At 41.1% G+C, this 25,036-nt stretch overlaps 1 protein-coding gene across 6 annotated transcripts in view; it reads right to left on the bottom strand.

The window, feature by feature from the left end:
- LOC136873686 (adenylate cyclase type 2) overlaps positions 1-25,036 on the bottom strand; it is a 551,897-nt gene that overhangs the window by 282,597 nt on the left and 244,264 nt on the right. For 4 of the 6 annotated variants that reach the window (XR_010860155.2, XM_067146802.2, XM_067146806.2 and 1 more), the window contains exon 2: positions 6,023-6,075. The exons of the other annotated variants lie outside the window; for them this stretch is intronic. The gene's annotated coding sequence lies outside the window, so the exon portion shown is untranslated. The remainder of the gene's footprint in view (positions 1-6,022; positions 6,076-25,036) is intronic. 6 annotated transcript variants of the gene reach the window in all.

The raw sequence follows: 25,036 nt of genomic DNA, 5'->3' as shown, positions 1-25,036 counted from the left end.
ATCCTGAAAGAACAGGGACTAGACTCCAAAACGCTAAACTTGACCAAACAGAAGTCAAGAGTGAAATTCATGGAAGAAATCTCAGACGAATTCCTGATAAAAACTGGTGTCCGGCAAGGAGATGGACTGTCATCCCTCCTCTTCAACCTCGTCCTAGATAAGGTGATGAGGGAATGGGAAAAAAGAACTGAAAGCACAAAATAGCTGGAACCCAGTAAACATCGGGACACGAAAGAACAAGCTTGACATTCCATGCTTAGCCTTCGCGGATGACCTGGCCCTTTTGTCCAGCGATGAAGTCACAGCAATAAAGCAAGTTGAAATTCTCCAAGAATGTGCCAGAAAGGTCGGACTTCATATCTCCTTCCAGAAAACTGAATTTTTCTGTGCAAAACTAGACATCCATAGTCTCCATACAAAATACGGAAAAATCAACAGAGTCCCTCACTTCAAATACCTGGGCGAAATTCTCGAACCAACCGGACAAGAGAAAATAGCACAAAACAACCGTGTCCAAAAACTCAGAAGAGCTTATGGGAGAACAAGAGAAATCTACAACAAAAATGTAAGTCTCTCCACGTTAAGATTAAACATTACAATACTGTAATCAAACCTGAGGCTTCATATGCAGGGGAAACTCTAACGCTTCATAGAAAGTGCGAGCTGGAAAATATCCTAAAAGAAGAGCGAAAAATCATGAGGAAAATTTTAGGACCAAGACACACGGGTGAAGGGTACCGCCTCGAAACCCGGAAATCCACAGAAAAATTATCTAATATTTCGGCAGACCACAGGAAAAGAAGGCTGAAATTTTATGGACATGTTAAGAGGCTTCCAGAAAATAGACTAACCCGCCAAGTTCTTGAAAGAGTTGATAAACTTAAGAATTTCCCTTAGATACAACAAACAAAAGTGGACATGAAGAACGCACAAATTCAACCTGAAGACATTTTGAATCGAAATATATATAGAAAGAAAATTGACAAGTGGGAAGTTACTCCAGAGAATGAAGTACCAAAAAGAGCAGGTACCAAGTGGACGGAAGAACGGAAAAGGATCTTTAGTCAACAGATGAAAGCATCCTGGATCCTCCGCAAACGAAATCATAAATAAAGCTTCGTGTGTTCCAAAAGGGACCATTCACGTATAATAATAATGATAATAATAATAATAATAATAATAATAATAATAATAATAATAATAATAAAGCAAAAACAGACAATGGAATGGATTGGCGAAACCAAAACAGGTAGGAAATACACCAGCAGTTGTCTAAAACAGGGTAATATTCAGATCCAAAATTGACAATTTTTTTTTGCGAGTCGCTTTACGTTGCACCGACACAGATAGGTCTTATGGCGACGATGGGACAGGAAAGGGCTAGGAGTGGGAAGGAAGCGTCCGTGGCCTTAATTAAGGTACAGCCCCAGCATTTGCCTGGTGTGAAAATGGGAAACGACGGAAAACCATTTCAGGGCTGCCGACAGTGGGGTTCGAACCTACTATCTCCCGAATACAAATTGACAAATTAATGGCAAGTTGAGCAAGAGGAAAGACCAAAGACAACCTGATCTGAAGACAGAAAGAAAGCTCACAGTATTAAAAAAAATGAAAGAAATATGGACACAAAGGAAGGCAGATGCACGCCTCAAAGTACTTTGCTTAGTCTCAATGGGCTTATTCGCATATAATAACAATTATTATTATTTTACGACCCACTAACTACTTTTATGGTTTTCTGAGATGCGGAGGTTCCGGAATGTTGTCCCCCAGGAATTAATTTACGTGTTAGTAAATCTACCAACACGGGACTCACGTATTTGAGCACATTCAGATACCACCGGACTGAGCCAAGATCGAACCTGTGAACTTGGGCTCAGAAATACAGCGTTACCCGTCTGAGCCACTCAGACAAATGTTCCGGATGTTAAACACTTGACTAATGCTAGAGCGAATCATCTTGTAGCAATTTTGGTGAATAGCCGTTCTGATTCATGTCATACTTAACTGAAGACGAACAGTAAGACGATATGTGTATCTTATTTCTCTTGTAATATGTAATTTGTCATACATGCGCGTCGCTGTCTGCATGGCTATTGTTGACTAACCCCCACGTGACAACCAGTCTGTAGTAGTGCATGGAACGACAAAATTGGAACGACATAGCCGTTGTAAGGGAGACCCTCCAACGACGGTGGGTGGCATCTGCTCTGTGTAGAAAACTGCGTATTTTTGCATGAATGATGGGGTAGAACAAATACCTAGTCCCAGAGCCAATGTAATCAACCGTCTTTCAGATTGAGATTGAAATAAATAAATAAATAAATAAATAAATAAATAAATAAATAAATAAATAAATAAATAAATAAATAAATAAATAAATAAATAAATAAATCAGTCAATCAATGAATCAAGCAATCACCACAGATCTGCATTTTGAGCTATCGCCTACGTGGCAGTTTCCCTACGTTTGTTTACCTAGCCTTTTCTTAAATGATATAAAAAGTTGGGAATCGAACCCGAGGCTCTGAGGACCGAAGACCAAGACGCTGACCACTAAGCCATGAAAGATGAAATGGCGTATCGCTTTTAGTGCCGGGAGTGTCCGAGGACAAGTTCGGCTCGCCAGGTGCAGGTCTTTTGATCTGACTCCCGCAAGCGACCCCTGCGCGTCATGATGAGGATGAAATTATGAAGAAGACGACGCATACACCCAGCCCCCGTGCCAGCGAAATTAACCAATTAAAGTTAAAATTTCCGACCCTGCCGGGAATCAAACCCGGGACCCCTGTGACCAAAGGCCAGCACGCTAACCATTTAGCCATGGAGCCGGACACTAAGCCATGGATACGTGTTGTTGAGTACTGACCGGTAACTTACAGTTCAATGACATAGGGATTGAATCTGTGACACATTGTAGCTTTTTCTAAGAAGGCGGAGGTTCGAATCCGATGTGATGCAAGTGAGATTTTCTAATGAAAAGTCATATGCTGATGGTTAGTATTGTCCATAAAAGTCTTCGTCATATTCTCGTATGCCTCCTGTGCACCATCAAATTGCTCTTTTAATTCAACATTTCACAAGAAAACTTGTCAAATCTTATCAAAGATTGTTTAACATTGCTAAAGGTTTGGCAAGATTTGGCAAGGTTCGATAGCATTTTGTCTTAACATGGAGGAAAGGCAAATAACAGTTGTGGTTCTTGACTAGCAGTGGGATACATTCTTAAAAAGGAGAGAAACGTCCAATATACCATAATTTATATGGAGGAAAATATTAATGTGGTTATCTTCACCATAACTTTTGCAATGTATTTACTGCCATAAATAATTTTCAGAGGTTATGTTAAATTGCATTTACTCACATTAATTGAATACAAATGATAGAAATGTAACGTAAATTCATATAATAATAATAATAATAATAATAATAATAATAATAATAATAATAATAATAATAATAATAATAATAATAATAATAATAATAATTGTACCGGAGGTACACCCGCCCCGTGCATTTAAAACTAGCGCCTTGTAGAAGGTCATCTAGATCAGGAAATCTGAAACTCATTTTGGAAATAGTTTGAACATTTCTCAACAGATGTCGCTACTATCAACTTATGTTGTGCCCTCTGGGGTGAAGATGAACTATTAAAATTCAAGATAAATTTTGTGTTAAGGTTTCCTAAACTGGCACGTTTAAAGTTTGTTTTCGGTGTTTAAAAAACAGAAAGGTATTTGTTCGTGGCGTCGACCTCTGTAGATCTTTTGCCACTACTTTCGCCATATGATAGAAACCTGCGTAATTGCGGAAGTGTTGAGTATTGACACAAATACCCAGTCCCCAGGCCAGGGATATTAATCACTTACAATTAAAAACCCCTGACCCGACCGGAAATCAAACCCGGGGCCGCCGGGGGACAGGTGGACGCGTTGCCCCTTACACTGTGGGGTCGGACGTTCTAAAGTTTACTATACTTCTATCTCTTCTCGCCAACTTAACACGTTGGCCAATAAGAAATGTTATACATTTATTTATCTACCAATCAAGATTTTCTAATATTTATTAAATTAACCAATAAGAATGGCTTTAGCCCAGAGTTTTCTGGAACCTTCCTCTCCGCTATAAAAGCCGAGGGTTAGTGAGCTATGTTGTCTTCTGTGATCGTTCCAGTCTAGAGTGTGTTCGTAACGGAGGCGGGGGCTGCCTCGTTTATCTACGGGATGTCCACCAGCTCAATGTAGTGGCAGATTCTGTTTGAAAGCTAGCTCAAGGGGAAGGTTTCAAATTTTAGTAATTTAACTTCTATTTTCTCAAATGTAAATCTCAAACCTTAAATGTAAATTTCAAACAAGGTTTAAAGAACTTACTCGAACCGAGGGAAAAAGTGTGAGCCACCCTCTTGTATTCCCTCTCAACTTGATATTGAGGTGACTGTGATTTTGTATTCTTTAAAATCTATCTACTCTGTAACTTAAATATTTTTCTTCTTCTAGTCACCTCCGTAGTATAGGCTCAGCCTCTGTAACATCGGGCCATAAGCCCAAATATGGTTTTAATTATTTCATGTAAATTTCAAGGAGCGCAAGAGTTCGACTCCTTACCAATTTGATATTCGGTCAGTAACTTTAACTTTCTGTTTTTACCAATGGCCAGGTAGAATGGGTACTTGTTACCCCTGTTACAGTTAATCTTATTTTATTTTAAGGCAAATCGGTCTGTTGAGCAGTTAAGACAGTGAAGACTGTTTAATTTTGTTAAATGTGGGTTGTGCCTTTGATGGGCCTGGAACTTCTAAATTTCGAGAATAACCTCCAAAAGTGTAAATTTGTAGAGCAAAGAAGCTCTTCCACTGAGGTAAAAATTGAGAGATCCGTCTCCTTGACTGTTTGTTGCAGCACTCATGCAAAATTTGTAATTAGGGAGCTTTAAGCTCAAGGCTGTTAATTGATTATTAGTTGATTGTTCTGATTGTTCCCCTACCTCACGAGCTAGATTTTGGTACTTGATTTACTATTTGCTTAGCAAAGTGTGAAATTTAAAATTTGAAGAAACAAAAATACGAAAGAAATATAGCTCCAAGTAAAAGTTTTAAATTAATCTTATGATTTTTCTATATCCACCCAGTTATGCCTGCACCTTCTTTCACCTCTGTAAACCACCACAGTATTTCCGCAACAATAATAATAATAATATGCAAGGATAGAAATAATCCGATCATTTTGACAGTGTTTACTTTCTCTTGCAAACTCCTCGTACGCTGCCGTTTTATTTATTTTATTTTGGTACTCTACGGAGTCCAGTGAATATAAACAGGGATGTGCCTCATACTTAGCAATTACCGGACGAGTCTGCCGTGCGGTCAGGGGCACGCGGCTCTGAGCTTGCATCCGGGAGATAGTGGGTTCGAATCCCACTGTCGGCAGCCCTGAAAATGGTTTTCCGTGGTTTCCCATTTTCACACCAGGCAAATGCTGGGGCTGTGCCTTAATTAAGGCCACGGCCACTTTCTTCCAACTCCTAGGCCTTTCCTATCCCATAGCCATAAGACCTATCTGTGTCGGTGCGACGTAAGGCAACTTGCATACTTAGCAATTAATACACACACAACATTCCTCGGTCATGAAGACCAATAATTTTTGTTGTAATTACTCCTAGTAACCCCAGCATGCCTAGCGCGCACCGTCAATACTGATATTTCATGGGTTAATTCTGTCAAAGACTTGGCAATTCTTTGACCGATTAGAACATGTTCTAATTCACTTTCAAGACTTCTCAAGACTTTCCAAGTATTGCAAGTGATTTGAAAGTAAACTTGTGTAGTATTGGATATTCTTGTGAAGTCTTGAATTTGACAAAAAGCTGATGGTGAACAACAGGCTTTAAGGTCAATAATCACGTAAAGTAAGAATCTACTGTTTGGTGTGTTTGTAAGTTTCGGCCTCACCAGCCTAACACTGATCGCCTTGTTCCAATCAGTGGTGATTCTAATACAGAGTTGGGAGTGGAGTGGGAGACTTACTGATTCTGTGAAGTCCAGCCACGTTCTCTTCCCACCAGTGGGTGAGTTGTCAACTGAAAATAGAGAAAAAGGAATCTGTCAAGAAGGGTATGATAGATCTTGAGAAATGTTTCTTCAGTAAATGTCTTTTTTTGAGTAAGAATATCTAAAAAATAATAAAAAAAAACATATATTGTCCCATCTGTAAGGCCTCCCCTAGAGGTAGGCAACTCTTTAAACGTCTGTGTATGGTGAAGTCTAGCGGAGACATCTGTGTCTGCCCCATACGATGCGGAGAGTTCGTCAAATGAATCGCGTGCCCGGAAATAACAAATTAACCTCGTTTTCTCTTAATTAAACATTTTATCCGCCAATTCCATTGCACCATCGTTCTTAACATAGAACGAAGAGCATGCCTGGTATTTTTTTAATCGGTATAGTTCTGATACACTCTGTATAGGACGCATGGACCGAGATTAAGGTGGTACTTTACTCGATGTGATCGTGGTTCGGTCTACACTACTCACTGTTCTCCCGAAGCACAGGAGAAAACAGTTCTATCAATGAGACGATCTACAGAAAATAATGACTTGTTAATAAAAACAGTTTGCGTAATTGTGTGGAAGGATGCAAAGTAGGTTGTCAACTTGGGTGGCCGATCGGGGAGCGCTCAGCTGTGACGATAACCGCTGCCTCAGTAGGTTGAGGTGACTTGGCCAGTGATGTAAGCTCAATCTGGCAAAATTTTCTGCTCCCACCTCTTCTTCTGCCACCCATTTCGGTCTGGCTTCCTTCATAAGCACCGAGAACTTTGAGAGATGATTATGGGAGCCAATTTTAAAGTGTTTTCTTTATGGTTCAATCAATCAATCAATCAATCAATCAATCAATCAATCAATCAATCAATCAATCAATCAATCAATCAATCAATCAATCAATCAATCAATCAATCAATCAACCTTAACAGGTGTAATGTTCTACAATTGCCGTACCGGGCGATTTGGCCGTGCGGTTCGGGGCGCACTGATGTGAGCTTGCATCTGGGAGATAGTTGGTTCGAACCCCACTGTCGGCAGCCCTGAAGATGGTTTTCCGTGGTTTCCCATTTTCACACCAGGCAAATGCTGGGGCTGTACCTTAATTAAGGCCACGGCCGCTTCCTTCCAACTCCTAGCCCTTTCCTATCCAATCGTCGCCATAAGACCTGTCTGTGTCGGTACGACGTAAAGCCACTGGCAAAAAATAAAATGCCGTAGAGACACTCAGTTTGCGTTTAGTCTTGTCGGGGAATGTGTCTTCATGAGCAAGGATAAGATGAAAGATTACATTGCTAGCTGTAATTAGACTGGCAAGAGGAAGTTCCCTTGCGACAATCACTGAACCAAACTCTTCCTGTGAAAGCTACGTGCATTATGTCATTTAAATGTGGTAGAAACATGCAGACACATACCGCATGGTATGTGGTCCATCCACCCCTTGCGATCTGGTTTTATTCAACCCGCCGCATTGACTACAATTCTGAAATATATCAGTCCCTCTCCCTAAACTGGGATAAATTTTTGTTGCTATTTGCTTTACGTCGCACCGAGACAGATAGGTCTTACGGCGACGAAGGGACAGGGAAGGTCTAGGAATGGGAAGGAAGCGGCCGTGGCCTTAATTAAGGTAGAACCCTACCATTTGCCTGGTGTGAAAATGGGATAATATAGCGCGAAGTGTTGTTATGGGCACGAAGGCAGCAGGAATCGTGAGCTCCACTATTAACTCATTATGGGCACCACAAACGAACGCGTAAAACCGGCGCAGATACGAACAACACATTCAGTGCGTTTTTCTCATCGGTTGGCCGGCCGGCCCGTTGACTCATCACACCCCGCTCCGCGCCATAGCAACAAGGACATCACTTCGCTCATGAAATGAGATAAATTAAAATGAATAAAATAAGAATGAAAAAATAAGAATTAAGAAAATAAGCTCGTACCTTATGAAAAGAGATGCTGGAAATGTTCTCTCCCTACATCCACACATTTTAGCATCGTCTTAGGAATTGCCGATTCACGCGCAAAAGTTCGCCTTCTGTAATTGAGGCTATTTCTCTCCGAGTATGTTCTTTCAGTTCGTCCAACGTGCGAAGGTTTCTTGCATACATTTTATTTTTTAATCTCCCACATAAATAAAAGTCTCAAACAGTTAAGTCTGGAGACCGTGGCGGCCATAAGTCCGTCTAATAACACGGTCTTCAAAAATTTCCTCATTTAAGTTTAATGTGTCATTAGGTGTCTGCACGGTGGCAGAATCTTGCTGAAAATATCCATTTCGACAGTCAGAGTCAGTCAGTTTGTCAAAAAAAAAATGGTTTGAATACAACTTATTATCCCTGTATCTTTGTGAATTAATTGCGCCCTGAAAAAAAGATAGGTCCTACAATTCTGTACCCATTCGCTGCGCACCATACTCCGATCCATGCGTCATGTAAAGGAATTTCGTATATGCGATGAGGGTTTTCTCTACTCCAATATCTGTTATTCTACGTCAGAGAAAAATATTAAGCGTGTATCAATTATTTCATCACGAACGTTTCGCAATTTCCAATTAAAAAACGTACCCGCTTATCATGATCATGTGAATGCAGTTCGTGTATTTTCGTAACCTGCCATGCTGTCCGGCACCGCGGTGTAGGGGGCAACGCTTGTCACGGGTCATTGATTAATATCTCTGGCCTGGGGACTGGGTGTTTATGCCGTCCTTAACGTTCCTTTCCTCACATTCAACACTTTACACTTCCGCAATTTACAAATACATGCAGGTTCCTAACATATGGTGCAAGTAGGGGCAAAAGATCTTTCTAGGTCGACGCCACGAATAAATAGTGTTGTATGTCCTCCGCTCTCTTCGCTCAGCGCCAGCCAGCCGCACGCACGCAAGCGTGGATCATTCGAGACTCGATGCGCAGTCTTCAGTGCGCGTGTCTGTTACGTCGTGTGCAGTATATAAGGAGCTCCCTGTCTGTCAGTCATGAGGATTCTCCCCAGTGTCCTGCTCCAGAATACACTGAACGTCGAACACGGAGGCTACTCCTCTTAAAAATGTGTCTCGACCAGGTGGACGGAATTCTGGTAGTATGAGGTTTCACCTCAGGTCACTACTCCACTTTCCCGTTCCTTCATCCATGTCGAGCCCCGATGTTGTATGCCACACATCCCCAAGCTCACTCAAGCTCCGACACACACATTAGATTCTCTAATTGTGAACATAGCTTTCTTTTAGCACAAGCTTATGAACTCAGACACTTCAAGTTAGAAGGAACTCTCTTAGCTAATCTATGCTAGTGCAAATGATAGTTTTCAACTATCACGAACTATATCTTCCCCAAGAACTATCTTTTCAAGATAGCAGTGAGTGTAAATACATTCAGAGTGTACATAGTGTATAGAAACAGAAACTCTCTCAAGATTAATCATCTACTTTGCTTCAAGACAATTTTATGTTTTATTCCTGTACATACTGTAGAATTCGGTGTGAAGCAAATAAATAAGTTGTGTTGTTTACAACACAACAGCATTAAAAAAAAAAAGGCCCGCCATGCTGACCTCTCCGGAACCCCAGCTTTTTGTCCAAGTCGTCTTAGGGATTTTGATGTTCTAATCTTCCTCCGATTTAATTTACTTTTTGCACGTTAAGTACACGTTTTTAACACTTCGTTTCTTATCAAGTAAAGAACCAGTTCCTCTCAATTTGTTTACGAGTTTCCACACGGTCTCTCTATGTGGAGGGCGTACACCTGGAAACTGTGGTTACAAATCGCCTAACGACTTTCCTGCAAGACTCTTTTTCACATACTGTAATTACAGTACATACATACCCTTTTCTCCACCGTGTGCACGTATGGAGGTATTATGAGATTTATACCATGAAGTAACATTTCACAACTCGAGAACAGTTGGAGCGAGAGATCAACACTTAATACACGTTCTAAGCACGGACCTGAACTGCGCTGTGTAACGGGGAGTGATGAGTCAGCGGGAGGCAGATAAGCTGGGCGCGCCTGCCGGCCAACCGATGAGAGAAATTCACTGTATGTTACAACTGGAGGTGCACAGACAGACCAGGAGCAGGTATTTTACACGCTGGGAACTGCTCGCTGCATGTCAAGTCCCGCAATAGCTCCCTTGGCTGGGGCGCTGTCGGATATTTGATAGTGGGCAGTGCTCGAGGCTACGGAGGTTCTAATTCCACGCAAGTATTTTTTTCTTTTGACCACCAATTGCCTTGAATGAGGCAAGGTTGCATACTTAATACTTTCACAGACTGATGGGTTTATTTGACCCTGAAAAGGGCCTTTAGTATCGTGGCATAGGGTATGAAGCTGGGTTGGACGAGGATGAGGAGGTGACGGTCAGTGGCTAGGACAAGGCAACCAGTCACCTACGTCGTACGTGTTCCAAGCTTCGGAGGACACAGGTAGGATTAAAACTTGACGAACAGTCCTATATATTTTTTTCTATTCGTGAATTCTGCCTTCAAACTGCTATTTACGTAGTTTTTGTTTAGGTAAAGTGAAATAAATTCGTGGTGTTTTTGTATTCCTCTAAGTGGCGCAGCCATTGTCAGCGGCACCCCCGATGGATATCAGTTGCATATAGACCGACCGTTCTAATAAAATACCAGCCCTCCTTCCAAAATTAAACCTCTGGCAATACCGGAAATTGAACCAGAGCCTCCGTAGACGACAGATAATTTCACTAACCGTTACACTATGCAGGTGTATATTTGTTCAGGTGAATGTAATTGTAATAAATTGTAATAAAAGAGGGCTGGTATTTTATTAGAACGGTCGGTCTATATGCAACTGATATCCATCGGGGGTGTCGCTGACAATGGCTGCGCCACTTAGAGGAATACAAAAACACCACGAATTTATTTCACTTTACCTAAACAAAAACTACGTAAACACAGCTTCTACCAAATCCATAAGTATTCACAACATTATTTAAAGTTGGAGAGTATAATAAAAAGTGCTAGGTAGTCCAAGTATTAGCATACAGCAACTGCTCCCCGTCGGTTTGGCAGAGGTTTGATTCTCGGTTATACTACAAATTTAAGACCGGAACGGCATGCATTTAGCCTCAGGTAAAATTGAAGAAAATGTGGATGATAATTACGATTATAACCTGGATTTTGAACCACAAATAGGTTAGGACACTTTTTTTTTACATGTTTCTTTACGTCGCACTGACGCAGATGGGTCTTATGGCGACGATGGAACAGGAAAAGGCTAGAAGTGGGAAGGAATCGGCCGTGGCCTTAATTAAGGTACATTTGACTGGTGTGAAAATGGGAAACCACTGAAAACCATCTTCAGGGCTGCCAACAAATTTATTTAAGTGAGCAACGAGTTTCTTTCATCCCGCACGACGGTTGGGCAAAGGGATTTGCATACATGTCAGCGATACGACAAATTAGTATTGAAGAACGTAGATATGCTCAGTTCCCTTACATTTAACGGTGATCGCAGAATTGTGATAGAAGCAGTTTAGATATTAGGAAAGAAGTACAGAAAAAGAAAAACAGTTCAGGCCCCAGAAGCCTATCGAACTTGGTAATGTGGGTAAACAAAAAACTTCGCTGTAAATTAGAACAGTTAGACGAGCAATGTTCAGATGGCTTACAACATTATAACACACGTATAAACCAAATAAAAGAGGTTGAAAACTCATCTCACTTTACCAACGAGAATGATAGGTAGAGAAACAAGTTAATAAATGAAATATCAAACATGACAGATGAGAGACAGAGGGAAAAAATGAAATTGTAGAAACAGGAGAACAAAAAGCTAAATTACTAGTACCTAGGTAGAATTTAACAAACTTGGAATGACATCAGGAAAGAACCGAACGAGCTGGCCGTGAGGTTCGTGTCGTGATGCTGAGTTTGCTTTCGGCAAATACTGGGTTCGGACCCCATTGTCGGCAGCCCTGAAGATGGTTTTCCGTGGTTACCGAGATTCACACCAGACAAAGCTGGGGATGTAGCTTAATTAAGGCCTCGACGGTCGCTTCCTTCCCATTCCAAGCCTTTTCCTATCCTACCATCACCATAAAACCTATCTGTGTCGGTGCGTCGTAAAGCAACTTGTTAAAAAATAGAAACATTAGGAAAAATAATTTGGAAATACCAAGAAACCGTAATAGAAAAATAAAAATCACTCAAAAAGTGAGGAAAGATATAACAAAAGGGTGACAGTGGTTACAGAGCCTTACGTATGCAAATTGCAAGACAGTAGGGCGTCCTGAGCGCAAGTAGGCGGATTCGATTCTGGCTCAGTTCGGTGGTATTTGAAGGTGCTCAAATACGCCAGCCTCGTGTCAGTTGATGTACTGCACGTAAAATAACTCCTGCGGGACAAAATTTCAGCACCTCGGCGTCCCCCCAAACCGTAAAAATATTTCGAGGGACGTTACAGGAATACCTTTATAAGGTTTACAGTAGAGAGGGAATCTAAAACTAGCTACCGACTACTATGAAAATCTGTATACAAGCCATGACACGTCAGCCAGTGGTGATGGTGCAGGTTACAGCATTCAAAGAGCAACTGTCACCATTAATAATATCCGAAGTTATAGCCTCGCTGGAAGATCTTGATAACAACAAATGTCCAGCCGAAGATGGCATAACCAATAACATACTGAAGGCTATTACAAATGAACTTGTTAGCCCACTAAAATATTGAATGAGACCTTACAAACAGGCCAGGTACCAGAACATTGGGCTTCCAGAGAACTCATAAACAACTATCGTCCAGTTAGTAAGATGTCGTATATTTATGCGCTCTTTACAAAGACCTTGTTGGAATTATGCATAGTTTACGTATAAATCAACCAGTGGAACAAGCTGGATTTTTTGCTGGTTTTTCGACCACTGACCGTCTGCAAGTTGTCATCAAATCTTTGATTCAACGAAGACCTATATCTAGCATTCATCGACTACAAAAAGGTCTTTGACGAGGTTGAACACCCATGTTTTTTTGGCGTAATTTAACTAAGGAAGTATTTAAAAAATCCACAGTTCTAGCCCTTCAAGCATGTTGAAAAAATCCTAGGGATATGATCTACGAATTTTAGGTACATATAATAAAGAATGAGAATATCTTAAAAATTAAAATCCTTTGCTTAATCATCGTCGTCCAGTCGAACAGATTAGCAGTTTGCCTTTTTCTACCACTACGAGCGCTAATATGAGTCAATGCATTGTTTCACTTAAGCACCACTACGAGCGCTAATATGAGTCAATACATTGTTTCACTTAAGCACCACTACGAGCGCTAGTGGTGAGTCAATGCAGAGTTTCACTTACTGTAAGCACCACTACGAGCGCTAGTGGTGAGTCAATGCAGCACGGCCGACTTGATGCGTCGCTCTAGCTAGCTCCTTACCGGCCTTGACAATCGGGTCCACGTACTGTAATCGGAGCAGTTACACAACTCGACACGTGGCGCTGGCGGCCGACCTATTTGCGGTAGAAATGCATACTTCTTTATGGAAAATATATTGACTTTGGTTGCCGATTTATCGTAATTTAGAGCTATGGAGAATATTACATGGGTTAATACTGTTAAAATGATTAATCTTAAAGGTTACTTTCGTTGATATTTGCAAAAATGATGTCGTGAAATGAAACTGCGGGGAGATGACTTAGTCCAGCTGACGTTCTGATATTGACTCTGATTGCCGATGTATCTTAATTTAGGGAATAACGTAGTATGTTACATTGACTAATATTGTTAAAATGATTAATCCTAAAGGCTACTTTCATTGATATGTGCCAAAACAACGTCGTGAAATGAAGCTGCGGAGGATGGAGTAGTCCAACTGACGTTCCTTAATTGTGAGGAATAATAGTAATCGTTTTTATTATCATGACATTTAGATACATAGCAGAACTTACCACAATGCTTTTGTCTTCTGATGTTAATATCGAGATTAAGAGTCATTGTTCAATTAGAGTTTTAAAATTATTCAAGCGCTGCTCTCAGGAAGGGGGCTGGACAAAACATAAGAGTCTTACTTTTTCCATATTCGTTGTATGCAGAACATAAATATTTTGACTCAAACATGTTTAAATGTTAATTTCAATATATATAGTTTCAGATTATATTTCATTCATACCTTTCACTAGAATATTAAATACCGGGCAAGCTGGCCATGCTAAATTCAGAAAATAAATTTTACTTGAAATGCAGTAGGGTGGAACAAGTTGGCCGCGCGGCATGGAGCTGTGAGCTTGCATCCGGGAGATAGTGGGTTCGAACCCCACTGTCGGCAGCTCTGGAGACGGTTTTCCGTGGTTTCCCATTTTCACATCAGGCTGTACCTCAATTAAGGCCACGGCCGATTCCTTCCCACTGCTAGCCCTTTCCTATTCCACCGGCGTCATAAGACCTATCTGTGTCGGTGCGACGTAAAACAAATAGCGAAAGAAGAAGAATTTTAAATAAAAATTCAGTGAGAGAAAAGTATTTTGAGTAAATAAAATGTAAACTGTTCTCTGCTCGATGATGATGATGATGATGATGCTTGTTGTCTAAAGGGGCCTAACATATAGGTCATCGGCCCCATTGCTCAGGTAACAACACTTCATACGCTGGCCTTACCGTCATAGCAGTAGTGATTCTTACTTGTCAATGTTTAAATGTTAAAGTTCAGACTATCTTGAACAAAAATGTGCCGTGTTGCTGTCATATGGCAAATACGACACCGCCTAAAGGATTATTCTATGAAAGAAAATTCATGGGTAAAAATGATTAGCGGCCACTTACGGAGGCCCGGGTTCGATTCCTGGCCCTGCCACGAAATTTCAAAAGTGGTACGAAGGCTGGAACGGGGTCCACTCAGCCTTGGGAGGTCAACTGTGTAGAGGGTGGTATCGATTCCCACCTCAGACATCCTCGAAGTGGTTTCCCATAGTTTCCCACTTCTCCTCCAAGCAAATGCCGGGATGGCAACTAACTTAAGGCCACGGCTGATGCCTTCCCTCTTCCTTGGATATGCCTTCCAATCTTCCCATCCCCGACACAAGGCCCCTGTTCAGCATAGAAGTTGCGGCCGCCTGGGCGAGGTACTGGTCATCCTTCCCAGTTGTATCCCACGCCCCGCAGTCTCACGCTCCACGATACTACCCTTGAGGTGGTAGAGGTGGGATCCCTCACTGAGTCCGAGAGAAAAGCCAACGCTGGAGGGGTAGACAGAGTAAGAAAAGAGAAAGAAAGAACGAAGGTAAATACCCGACATAGAAACGGAAAACTAAGACGTAGTTTTGTCCTGGTCTACAGAGAATTCGTAAAATGATAGTGTCCCTTTGCTTTTTTTTCCTGTTCGGAATACAAAAAAGGCACACAGCAATATATATTCGAATATTTCCTAACACAGTTAAAGAAAAGCAAATCAACACACCATTAAAAAACGAATTAGCACATAAATTAAAATCCTTGTTCAGGACGAAGTTACAGCGAGAAATCACTTTGTTCTTGTTTCCATAAAATTTCTGCTCGAAGTACGAAAAGGTGCACAAGAATGTCTCAAATTCCAAGATTTGTAAACACAATTTAAAAAAATATAATCACCACACTACACAATAAAAAATAAACTCACTAGCGCATAACTATCAGATTTCATTATCAAGCCAACAAGCACCTCATTGCGAACACATTGCTAACATTTACGACAGCAAAACCAAAAAATAAAACTGGAAATGCGGCAATTTGCGGTATACAGCATCCTGTCAATGGGTAGTAGGCCAGCGCTCCAGCGGCATTATGGTGAAACTTTCCAATTACAGCTTTATGCTGGACTTCACAAGCGATTGTCAAGGCCGGTATAAGGAGCGCAGCGAGGTATCCAGTCGGCCGTGCAATGCAGAGTTTCACTTACTGTAAGCACCACTACGAGCGCTAATGTGAGTCAATGCAGAGTTTCACTTAAGCACCACTACGAGCGCTAGTGGTGAGTCAATACAGAGTTTCACTTAAGCACCACTACGAGCGCTAATATGAGTCAATGCATTGTTTCACTTAAGCACCACTACGAGCGCTAGTGGTGAGTCAATGCAGAGTTTCACTTACTGTAAGCACCACTACGAGCGCTAAGATGAGTCAATGCATTGTTTCACTTAAGCACCACTACGAGCGCTAGTGGTGAGTCAATACAGAGTTTCACTTAAGCACCACTACGAGCGCTAATATGAGTCAATGCATTGTTTCACTTAAGCACCACTACGAGCGCTAGTGGTGAGTCAATGCAGAGTTTCACTTACTATAAGCACCACTACGAGCGCTAATATGAGTCAATGCATTGTTTCACTTAAGCACCACTACGAGCGCTAATATGAGTCAATGCATTGTTTCACATAAGCACCACTACGAGCGCTAGTGGTGAGTCAATGCAGAGTTTCACTTAAGCCCTTATAACTACATTCGGTGTGGACATTCTTCAAAAGAATCAAGAAACGTCTGAGGGTATTGAACCAAAGAACACATTACAGAAAGAATTATGTAAATACGTTAATTCGGTTAGGATTTGAATCAAAAAGAGAACAAGTAAAGAAACAAGCGATTTTAGGTTGTTTTTCCTGAACTGCATTTAGGCCGAAAGTGGTTTTCGATTTTTCTTAGTTTGATAGAGCTATCCAATACTAGCAATTTGAAACCTTTCCTGGTCCTTTCATCCCTTCAAATTTCGGCACAATTGTGGAAATGGCTCAATTTTACGTTTTTCGTAGTATAGGGACCCCTAATTTGTCTGCTAAGACATGTTTTCAACATCAACAACCTGTTACGGAGAATCATGCACATTTTACGTATAAATCAATCAGTGGAACAAGCGTCCGGCTCCATGGCAAAATGGTTAGCGTGCTGGCCTTTGGTCACAGGGGTCTCGGGTTCGATTCCCAGCTGGGTCGGGAATTTTAACCATTTCGCTGGCACGGGGCTGGGTGTATATATCGTCTTCATCATAATTTCATCCTCATCACGACGCGCAGGTCGCCTACGGGAGGCAAATGAAAAGACCTGCACCTGGCGAGTCGAACATGTCCTCGGACACTCCCGGCACTAAAAGCCATACGCCAATTGATTCAAGTGGAGCAAGCTGGATTTCTTGCTGGTTTTCCGGCCACTGACCATCTGCAAGTTTTCAACAAATTATCCAGAAGTTCAAGGAATTAAACGGAAATCTAAATCTAGCATCCATCGAACAACAAGGTCTTTGACGAGCATGAACACAAATGTTTTTGGCGTGATTTAACTAAGTAAGTAATTCAGAAACATTACATGAAGATAACCCAAAATCTAGTGACAAAATAAATCAAACACCAAGCTTCAATACATTGGATGGAAGTTCTTTTAGAATTAAATTGAGGACGGAGTTCATCAGGGAGACCCAATGTCCCCTGAGCTATTCACTTGGGTGTTTCCAGAGAAGAGAATGAGTTGGTAAGAATAGTATCAAAATGGCAAGAAACTTTCAATTTGAGGTTCACATATTACATTGTCCTTTTCTGAGAGAGCCCTCTACAACCTCAGATGATGACAGAAGATCTAAATGAGCACAGCAAGCAATTTGGACACGTGATTAATAAAATAAAAATTAAGCTCATGCCCGAATAGCCTTGAGGAAGAAATTAAGGTCAATGGTAACTGTATGGAATAAGTAGAAGACTCTGTATGTCTAGGTCAGACAGTTTCATTCCTTAACAGGCAGAGAATAGGACTCTTGGTGTTAGTGCCCATCACTAAGTTTTATCCTCAAAAATTATTTTCCGTAAACGCGAAAAGGGACATATTAAACTCGTGTGCACTGTCTGTTCTTGCTCAGACTTGTACTCTAACTGACAGACAGTTAAACAAACCGAGTGCCTACCAGAGAACAACTGAAAGAAGTTTACTAGGAATTTTCGTGCAGGGACGTGTGCAAAACACTGAAATCAGGCGTAAGGCCGGAAGAGAAATCTGGGCTCAAAAGTGGAGTTAAGTAGGTCATATAGCGAGAATGGGACCGATGAGGTGGACAAGGGTGAAAATTGAATGGTGCGGAGAGAATGGCAGTGAGGTAAGGAATGTCCTTCAACTAGATGGCCTGATGTCCTGAAAAGGGTTACAGGATCAATTTGGAAGAGAATTGCACGTGACAAAGAAGTTGGGGGTAGATCTGTGCCCCAGGAGGGGATTGAATGGGCTAGAACAGGACAGAACACAACAAAATGGAACACACCTATCAGAAACTCTAAAATGTATGCCACACCCTACTACATAACTGTAAAGCGGGCTAGACGCAATTTAATACTCATCGAATAAGTTTCTATGCTGGGCCGATGACCTAGATGTTAGGCCCCTTTAAACAACAAGCATCATCATCAATATCATCAGTTTGTATGCTAACCTAGCAGTGCTTAAAAATCCGCACTCTAATAATAATAATAATAATAATAATAATAATAATAATAATAATAATAATAATAATAATAATAATAATCTTTCTTTCTTAACCCGTTTACCATCCAGGGTTGCTTTTCCCCTCGGACTCACCGAGGGATCTCAACTCTGCAACCGCAAGGGCAGTGTCTTGTGAGGCGTTGGGTGAGGGGGAATACAGCTGGAGACGAGGATCAGTACCTCGCCCAGGTGGCCTTACCTGCCATGCTGAACAGGGCCTTGTGGGGGTGGGGGGCGAAGATAGGAAAGGATAGACAAGGAAGAGCGAAGGAAGTGGCCGTGGATTTAAGTTAGGTACCATCCCGACATTTGCCTGGAGGAGACGTGGAAAACCACAGAAAACCATTTAGAGGGTGGCTGAGGTGGAAATTTAACCCCCGTCTACACATTTGACCTTCGAAGGCTGAGTGGACCCCGTTCTAGCGCTCCTATCACTTTTCAAATTTCGTCGCAGAACCGGGAATCGAACCCAGGTCTCCGCGGGTGGCAGCTAATCACACTAACCACTACACCACATAGGTGGATAATAATAATCACCCCATGTAAACCCGTTGGTTTGTGTGTGTGTGTGTGTGTGTGGCGGGAGCGGGGGGCGGGGAGGTGTTACGCAAAGTCTGGCGTACCGCACTACTGAGGATGAAGCAACGCTTTGTGGTAAGGCCCTTTCAAACAATACTGGACATATTCGAGCGTGTTCATGCGACTACGAGCACAAGCGTGCAGTACGGAAGGAGGCGGGGTTTTGAAAACCTCTTGTGGTAATGACCGAAGTACATCAGTACATGAAAGCTAGCCCGCACCACCTGAGGTTCTAGCCCACGACAGAGTCTAATATCTGGGGAAGTACCAGCCCATTTCTGAAATACATGTTTATGTACAATTTATTCTGTATATGCGAGGAATACACTCTGTATTCAGACATATGGTTAGGCTGCAATCAGTCATTTTGGCAGGTCAAGGCTTTCAATATATAGCTGGAAATGCCACAGGGTTTGGTTTTCAAATTTCCACTTTCTACAGGAGGATGTCATTTGACCGGATCAGGAATGAAATGAATGAAGGCCCCATCTAGCGGCAAGGATACGAATTGTGCCGGCTGATAAGCCTGTCGCACTCCTCTGGGGCAATGATTAATGACTGTCAGATGAAATGAAATGATATTGGAGAGTGTTGCTGGAATGAAAGATGCCAGGGAATACAGGAGTACCCGGAGAAGAACCTGTCCCACCTCCGCTTTGTCCAGCACAAATCTCACATAGAGTGACCGGAATCTGAACCCCGAAACCAAGCGGTGAGAGGCCGGCGTGCTGCCGCATGAGCCAGGGAGGCTTATATAAGAAAACATTATGTCCCAATAATATTGCTCTGTGGGATTCCCCCCGCCCTCTAAATCATTACAAGATCAGACAACACTTCACCTACTCTAATTCTCAGAGTTCTATTTTCTAGAAATTTAGCAACTCATTTAACCACTCTTTTCTTTAGTCCAATAGCCTTCATTTTCGCCAGCAATCTCCCTTGATACCCTATCAAAAGTCTTGGATAGGTCAATAGTGGTACAGTCCATTTGACCTTTGAATCTAAAATATGTGTTTATATCTTGCTAGAATCCTACACGTTGAGCTTCACTGGAATAGCATTTCCTGCTCCCACACTAGCGTCATACAGCAGCCTCACTCAGCCGGCACTGAAAATACGAGGGCTGTAAATAAAGTAGTAGCAATATTGATAGAACGCAATATTTAATGAACTAACAAGTACAATTCCATTACATTCGTTCAATGTTGTCACCCGAAAAGTCAAATGTCGGGAAGCCGTTGGGGACCGTTGGCAGGGTGTTCTCTGTTGAACACAGCGACTACCGCGCGGAGTACAGATGCCACGTTAGGAAATCGGCACCTCGGAAGGGTTCCTTCAACTTCGGAAACAGGTGGAAGTCACAAGGACTCATGTCCGGTGAATAGGGAGGGTTTTCCAAGACCTCCCAATGCGACCGTTGTAATAAGATCTTGATAGTGTTTGCGACATGGCAATGTGCGTTGTCATGCAACACGATCGTCTCGCAATAAACGCGGATGTTTGCGCGCATAGCCGGACGCAGATGTCGCCCCAGAAATCGACAATAGTATTCATTGTTGACGGTTTGTCCATCACGCACAGCATGTGTAACAATAACACCCTCGTAGTCGCATGACACAATCAATGTAACCTTCACCCGACTGGGTTCCTGTCGAAATTTCTTTGGACATGGCGATCATGAATGACGCCATTCATTCAATCGACGCTTTAATTCAGGCTTGTGCCCACGTCTCATCAATGGCGACAGTACGCTACAGAAGTGCGCCTCCTCCGTTGCGATATCTGTCCAGGTGGATGCCAGCCAGTGCATACCGGAGCCATTTCTGTACGTCGGTGTGTTGATGTGGAACCAACGGGACGCAATTTTCCTCATGGTTAAGACATTTCGTCAGTATTTCACACACTATTTGATGACAGACGGATAATTCCCGGACAGTCCATCCATGGTATACGGAAACGAGACCACTCACGATGTCAATCTGTTCTTGAGGAATGGACGGCCGACCTGTGCGGTGCAAAGCTGCAGTCTCATTCCAACCAGCACGAAACGCTTTGACTCATCTTGCAAACGGTCCTATAAGATAATGCATTCTCGCTACAGGCTTCACGTAATCCTCCATAACATTCTGATGCATTTTTGCTACGAGCAACCTCGATTTGAATCCACGAACGCTTATCACCTTTTGAAAACATGCTTTAGAGCGGTGAAATCGACACTCTTCACTTCAACGCCACACAACAAGACCGCTCCCAAGTCAAGTGCACACCACACAGCGCCACCTGATCGCTCCCATATCCTATTTGCGCATGCCCGATCTCCTGCGAGTGTCTGGACTACTTTGCCAGTACTTTAATTACAGGCCTCGTAGTAACTATTCCTCTTGTGCTCTCACCGTCAACAAACATACTTGAACGGAATATACCAACAGACTAATCTGAAGCTGCTCTATCGATTGGGTGCATAAAATTACACTTCAAACAACATTTCGTTTGCAGAGAGGAACAAATCGACGTTTTCCGTTGTCACTGGACGTCGCATGACGTACTTGATGCGAATTCTTTGTTTGGGCTAGACTCTACCTGCACAGTTCAAAAACGAAATTTAAAATATATTCCTAAATACCACAGAAAATGTGCCTGAGTACTCTTACGTGAGATTCTCGGTATGTATTTCATTTTCACTGCAACAAATTGCCGTAATTCTAATACTGTGTAGCCTGTCTATATAAAATATAAGAGTTTTGTTTGTACATTGCTCACAATTAAAAAAGAATGGTATTTCTGCATCGGTCGTGTACACAAGAAAACGCACTTGTTAACTTTCCGTCGTCTCTGTCTGTCTGTCGTTCCGTCTCTCTGTCTATTTATACATGTACTAGCAAGATACCCGTGCTTCGCTACGGTATTATACTGAAATTTTTAATTGAATGCTTATTGTTTTAGATATATAATCCTCCGAAATTCGCGATCTGACTCGTTTCCTGCGAGAATCCGCCAAAATTCCCGATCTGACTCGTTTTCTATTATTTTACGGCACGTTTCCTCCCATTTTTCAATCTTCATTTTCAGCAATCGATTTAGTAATTCCCGGGTTAGGCTCAGGTATTCCTCCCGGTCAGTTGGGTCCGTAAATCTGTGCCATCTTTTCCTATAATCATTTTTAATATGGATAAAATCCTTCAGGAGATCCGGCGTGGTGTCATATTGGGTGCTTTGGAGGCACTGAACCCGCGGCCGGGCTGCATTGTTAGTCATTACCCGTCCAGGAGCCGTTTCCAGCGCGGTCCGCACATTCGACGACGGTCCGGAATATTATTATTATTATTATTATTATTATTATTATTATGTGTTGCTGGAATGGCTGATGACAGGGAAAACCGGAGTATCCGGAGAAAAACCTGTCCCGCCTCCGTTTCGTCCAGCACGAATGACACATGGAGTGACCGGGATTTGAACCACGGAACCCAGCTGTGAGAGGCCGGCGCGCTGCCGCCTGAGCAACGGAGGATCCTTATAAGTACATTAATAACAGTAAAATCAATTGGTCACACCTCCTTCTACACCCCACCGCCGTTAAGTTTATTTACCGCCACCTCCCCCCCCCCCCAAGAAAAATTAAAAGAAGGCTTGTTTCTTTATGTTTAAGGGAGATTCCAAACACCAATGTTCACGTCTATTACCTTCAGCTTTGAGATATAAGTATCCCCATTAAAATAATTTACTTTTTGCACTTCATTTCACACTACTCCCCCCCCCCTCCCCAAGTGAATTTTCCCGCAAAAAATACTTGTTTCTTTAATAGTAAAGGATCTTCTAAATAACAATTATCACGACTCAAAATTCTTCAGTTTTTGATTTATCTGTCCTCATGAAAGGAATTCAACTCCTTTATACTCCCGCCCTCCAAGGTGGTTCCCCCCCCCCCAAACGCGTTTTTCTTTGTTTTTAAAGGAAATCCAAATACCGATTTTCACGTCTGTAGCAACTTTAGTTTTTATTAGATGTATGTATTCTCATACAATTAAGTCAATTAATTTTTCAATTCTTTCACCCCCCGTCCTTCATTGGATTTTCCGACAATACGTGTTTCTTTACTTTTAAAGCAGATTCCAAATATCAAATTTCACGTCTGTAACATCTTCATTTTTGAGATATCAGTAGCTTAATTAAAATAATTCAACACCATTTTCAGTCACTTTTACCCCTCCGCCCCCCCGCTCCACCCAAGTGGTATTTCCGAAAACTAAAAATACACGTTTCTTTATGTTTAATAGAGATAAAAAATACCATTTTTCACTTCTGTAACATGTTAAGTTTTTTGAGATATACTGTAAAAATTCTCATTTTAAAATTTCACCCCTTTTGAGTTTCCCTTAAGTGGAATTTCCCAAAACAAATCACCTACGTTTCTTTACATTTACAGGAGATCCCAAACACCCACTTTTTTCGTCTGTAACATTTTACGTTTCCAAGATATTCTGTAGATATAGTCTTTCAAAAAATTCACCCCAATTTGTCACTCCTGTTTTACCGCCATTAATTGGATTTTCAAAAAAAAACGTGTTTCTTATTTTTTAAGATGATCCCATATACAAATTTTCAGTTCTGGAATATCTTTCGTTTCTGAGATATATGTATCCTCATTAAAGGCATTCAACCCATTTTTCACCCTTTTAAACCCCTCCTATTGGGATTTAAGGAAACAAAAAAATACGTGTTCCTTTATTTTTAGAGGAGATTCTATGTACCAGTTTTACATCTGTAAATTTTAAAGTTTTAAGATGTAGACACACTCTTTTTTAAAAATTCATCCCCCCTTTTCACCCCCCAATATTTGGATTTTCCAAAAACGGAAAAATAGGTGTTTCTTTACTTTTAAAGTAGATCCCAAATACCAATTTTCAGGTCTGTAATATCTTCAGGTTCTGAAATATAAGTAGCCTCATTAAAGGCATTCAACCCATTACTCACCCTTTTACACCCTTCCTATTGGGATTTTCCGAAAAACAAAAGAATACGTGTTTCTTTATTTTTAAAGGAGATTCTAAATACCAATTTTTACGTCTATAAAATATAACGTTTTGAGATATAGATACACTCATTTTAAAAAATTACCCCCTTTTCACCCCCCCATTAATTGGATTTTCCAAAAACAAAAAATACGTGTTTCTTTATTTTTAAAAGAGATCCCAAACACCAATTTTCAGGTCTGTAATATCTTCAGGTTTTGAAATATAAGTACACTCATGAAAGGCATTCGACCCCTTTTCCAACCTTTTCCACCCTTCCTATTACGATTTTCCGAAAACAAAATATACGTGTTTCTTTATTTTTAAAGGAGATTCTAAATACCAATTATCACATCTATAACCTTTAAAAGTTTTGAGATATGGATACACACATTTTAAAATATTACCCCCTTTTCACCCCCTCTTAATTGGATTTTCCAGAAACAAAAAATACGTGTTTTTTATTTTTAATGAAGATTCTAAATACCAATTTTTACATCTGCAAACTTTAAAAGTTTGGAGAAATAGATTCACTCATTTTCAAAATTCACCCCCTTTTCACCCTCCGATTAATTGGATTTTCCAAAAACAAAAAAATACGTGTTTCTTTATTTTTAAAGGACATTCTAAATACCAATGTTTACATCTATAAACTTTAAAAGTTTTGAGGTATAGATACACTCATATTAAAAAATCATCCCCCTTTTACCCCCACCATTCATTGGATTTTCTAAAAACAAAAAATACGCGTTTCTTTATTTTTAAAGGAGATCCCAAACACCAATTTTCAGGTCTGTAATATCTTCAGTTTCTAAGTTATAAGTATTCTCTTTAAAGGCATTCTACCCATTTTTCACCCCTTTTCTCCCCTCTTATTAGGATTATCCGAAAACAAAAAAAAAAAAAATACGTGTTACTTTATTATTAATGAAGATTCTAAATACCAATTTTTACATCTCTAAA

Source organism: Anabrus simplex, chromosome 5 (assembly GCF_040414725.1).
Source record: "Anabrus simplex isolate iqAnaSimp1 chromosome 5, ASM4041472v1, whole genome shotgun sequence".
Classification (NCBI taxonomy): domain Eukaryota; kingdom Metazoa; phylum Arthropoda; class Insecta; order Orthoptera; family Tettigoniidae; genus Anabrus; species Anabrus simplex.
Note: the sequence above shows the minus strand (reverse complement) of the source record. Positions and strands in the feature narration are given on the sequence as shown.